Below are 4,370 nucleotides of genomic sequence, written 5' to 3'. Positions count from 1 at the left end.
GATAATATATTTTGCTGCACAGTATTGATAAATTATAATATTTTGTACAAAAATAAACAAATTCACTACATAACACTGTTTTGTGTCTTGAATTGCCTTTAAGAGTCTGGTAAATCTTTTGCATTGTCTCACTTTTGTTTAGCTGCAAATATTCACTGAGCACATCCACTTGAATTAAATTAGTTTACTTGTGCAGGCGAATCATATCATAAAGCAAGTACATAAAGTACAGTGTTGGTTTGTTTTCTTTCCATATTTTCACAAAAATAAAATGAAATAATCTCTCTATAGAATATGATTACCTTTCAGTCCTCAAAAATCCTCGCCAGGGATTCCAACAGGAGATACCAACATTTCAAGAGAGTCCAATGAGTTTGTCTGGTTCCCAAATGTTGGTTGTGAAGCACTGGGAATTTTCCCTGCAGAGCCCCATTAAAATTTATTTTCAAAACAATGAAAAATAAATTCTCATGGATTTCAGAAAGGATTTTTTTTAGCATTAGGGGGAAAATATCTCTCTGTGTTCCCATTTGTCTTTTGCTGACACATTTGTGCAAGTTTATAATAAACTGATTTCTATGAGAGTCCACAGACCTGGCTGCCTTTTTTGCCTCTCTGACTGAGTGATTCTTCAGATAAAGACTTCTGCACAGCTTGTGGGCTGAATGTGTTAAGCCACACTTTGATAAAACCAATTTACTTATAGAAATTATTTTTGTCAGGAGCAGCAGGTGAGTATTATCTCTCCTCTTGGGGGACCTGCACATTTCAATCAAAATGAATCAATAAACAAATGATTTATTTACACTATAGTGTCTTGCAGCAAGGTTAAGGACATTTCTGGACAAAGTATCATTTCCCTGGAAGAAAAATGATCATTTATTTCAGTCTGTGTTTCAATAATGCAGCATACAAAATGTTTTCAGTTTATAGAAAACATAGAGTATCTGCTTTCTGGAAGACAAAATGCCAGAATCCACCCCACCGTATAACTGATGATGAGTATGAGAGCTAAAATCCAGTAAAAAATAACTCAGTATATATATAACAATATATAACTATATTGTATAATTATGTGCAACATATATTTGTGCAGTTGTACGAGTTATAACAACACTATCCAGGTAAATAGAATATGCAGGAATATCCAGGTTAACAGACATAAATTACAAGCGGATGTCATTCACAAGCAGATAAATTCCAAGCAGAAACAGTCACATTATTGTCTATTAGCAATACCAAAATAGTTCCTGATAAAGGACATTCACAATTACTTATATGTACCAACAAGGAACTGCAATAATGAACAGACAAATCAGAGGGAGCGATCAGGCAGACCCAGCAACATCGGGGACTGCCTGAAGGAAGAGGCTCCTCCCTCCTTAACTGTCATCTTGGCCTCAGAGGGAGCGATCAGGCAGACCCAGCAACATCAGGGACAGCCTGAAGGAAGAGGCCCCTCCCTCCTTAACTGTCATCTTGGCCTCAGAGGGAGCGATCAGGCAGACCCAGCAACATCGGGGACTGCCTGAAGGAAGAGGCTCCTCCCTCCTTAACTGTCATCTTGGCCTCAGAGGGAGCGATCAGGCAGACCCAGCAACATCAGGGACTGCCTGAAGGAAGAGGCCCCTCCCTCCTCAACTGTCATCTTGGCCTCAGAGGGAGAGATCAGGCAGACCCAGCAACATCAGGGACTGCCTGAAGGAAGAGGCCCCTCCCTCCTCAACTGTCATCTTGGCCTCAGAGGGAGAGATCAGGCAGACCCAGCAACATCAGGGACAGCCTGAAGGACAAAGCCCCTCCCTCCTTTAACTGTCACTGTGTATTTTGTATTGTATTCTATTGCAATTTTTACTGTACACCGCTATGATCATTGCGGAATAGCGGTCTATAAATAAAACTTATTATTATTATTATTATTATTATTATTATGAATTTCTAGGTGCTAGTATAAACAAAGAGTCATGGTATACAAGGAACAAACTTATTCGTAGGTGTAGACAATAAATCACAGTGAAATCCACTGGACTAGAATATCCAGTCTAAGAAACATAAATTATAAGCAGCTATCTGCTTTCTGGGCCATATAGTCCATGTATGCAGTGGTTTGGAGTATCGGTCTATGACTCTGGAGACCATGGTTCAATTCCCAGCTTGGCCATGAAACCCACTGGGTGACCTGGGGCAAGTCACATCTCTCAGCCTCAGGAGAAGTCAACAGCAATCCTCCTATGAATAAATCTTGTCAAGAAAACCCCTTAGGTCATCATAAGTCAGAAACAACTTGAAGGCACACAATAAAACAACAATGTTTTAATCTAGGCCTACTTCTAAAATATGTAGTTGAGGTAAAATCATCAAATATCTGGCAGTAGCAGGGGATGGGGGGGGAGCTAATTCAATAACAAAATCAGGGAAATGTTTTTAAAATGTCAGCTATGATATCAACAAAATCTGTGAACTGAGGTGAAATGTTCTAGTTCTGTAAACTCTGCAGATGAAGATGGGTACTAATGGACAGATCTCTTGAAACTTGAGCTTTACCTGTCATGGAAAGAATGGTTTGTGAGCATGTTCCTACAGTTTTTGAAGGAATGGTGCCACAGTCTGTCTGTGAGAGTTCAGATTTTCATATGGTGGCATTCACTTGCTCAAATAAGGAGAAAGCAGAGGGGATGGATCTGCTACCCTTCATAATGCTAAACAAATAAAGTGTCATACTATTGGAACTAAACAGATAATCTAAGGGGTCATTCCCACTGACAGTTTGAATCGCCTTCTGATTCACATTTGCTCATGACACCCAAATATATTTCTCCATGTCCCAGTCGTCAGTGACAACAACAGATGGCATCTCTCTCCTCAACCAGTGTCTTCAGCAGTAATGGATTGGATGAGGGAAAACAAGCTCAAGTTGAATCCAGACAAAATGTAGGTACTTACAGTAGGAGCCGCCAAACCAGGTATTGGGCTGCAACCTCCAGTCCTAGAGGGGCTCATGCTCTCCTCGAAGTACTGTGTTCGCAGTCTGGGGGTGCTTCTTGACCCATCGCTTCAGATGGGGAATCAGGTGAATGTGACGGTCAAGAGTGCTTGTTATCAGCTTCGGCTGATACGCCAGCTGCGCTCTTTCCTGGAACAGGGTGACCTCGAAACTGTAGTACATGCACTGGTAACCTCAAGACTTTATTTTTGCAATGTGCTCTACATGGGGCTACCCTTGTGCCTAGTCCGGAAACTCCAGTTGGTACAGAATATGGCAGCCAGGTTGGTCACAGGAACAGCAAGGAGTGACCATATCACACCAATACTGAAGTCACTCCACTGGCTGCCTATCAGTTTCTGGGCACAGTACAAGGTGTTGGTTATCACCTTTAAAGCCCTACATGGCTCGGGCCCAACCTATCTAAGGAATCGCATGCTTCCATATAATCCGCCCCATACACTCAGGTCCTCAGGGAGGAATTTATTACAGCCCTTAAAGACCAGGCTGACGGTGACCTCCCAGAGGACATTTTCTGCAGCTGCTCACAATTTATGGAATGGCCTGCCGAACGAGATCCATCAAATTACCAATCTAGAGAGCTTTAAAAAAGCCATTAAGATGGATCTCTTTTGGCAGGCCTTCCCAGAATAAAATACTCAGCCATGAATAGGACTTCCCATATAGTGAACTCTGCCCATGATGATTATTATTTGGATTAATTGGTTTTTAATATGTAGTTTTTAATCTTATACTGTTTAATCTTGTTTTAAGGGGGGCATTATATATATATGGATGTATTTTAACTTGTTGTACGCTGCTTTGATTGCCTGGCAAAAAGCGGGATAGAAATAAAAAAATATTTTATTATTATATTATTATTTGCTCCATTTTGGAAAGCGATTCAAAAAGGTTCCTGGTTCCCACTATGAAAGCAGATTTTTTTTTCTTATCCCAATGGGTGCGGTTCTTTTTTGGCTTGGTTCCTACTAGCTACAGCAGTTCCAAAGGCACGTCAATCATCTGTACGTCATCAGTAACGTAAGCAGCAACCCGTAAGTGGCAGCCAGGCAACCTGACTTGGGAAACCCAAATCCAGGTATGGAGTTATGTCAGCCAGTTCTGGATGGGGTCACACTGGCCCTGAAGGACTCTATCTGCAGTTTGGGGTGCTCCTTGACTTGTCGCTTCACTTGACTGCTCAGGTGGATGCGACGGTCAAGAGCACCTGTTATCAGCTTCGGCTGATACACCAGCTGCACCCTTTCCTGGAACTGGGAGACCTTGGGACAATAGTACATGCACTGGTAACCTCTCAATTGGACTTCTATAATGCACTCTACTTGGGGCTACCCTCATGCCAAGTTCGGAAACTCCAGCTGGTACA

Source organism: Sceloporus occidentalis, unplaced genomic scaffold, assembly GCF_023333645.1.
Source record: "Sceloporus occidentalis isolate IW3139 unplaced genomic scaffold, rSceOcc1.0.p SCAF_6, whole genome shotgun sequence".
NCBI lineage: Eukaryota > Metazoa > Chordata > Lepidosauria > Squamata > Phrynosomatidae > Sceloporus > Sceloporus occidentalis.
Note: the sequence above shows the minus strand (reverse complement) of the source record.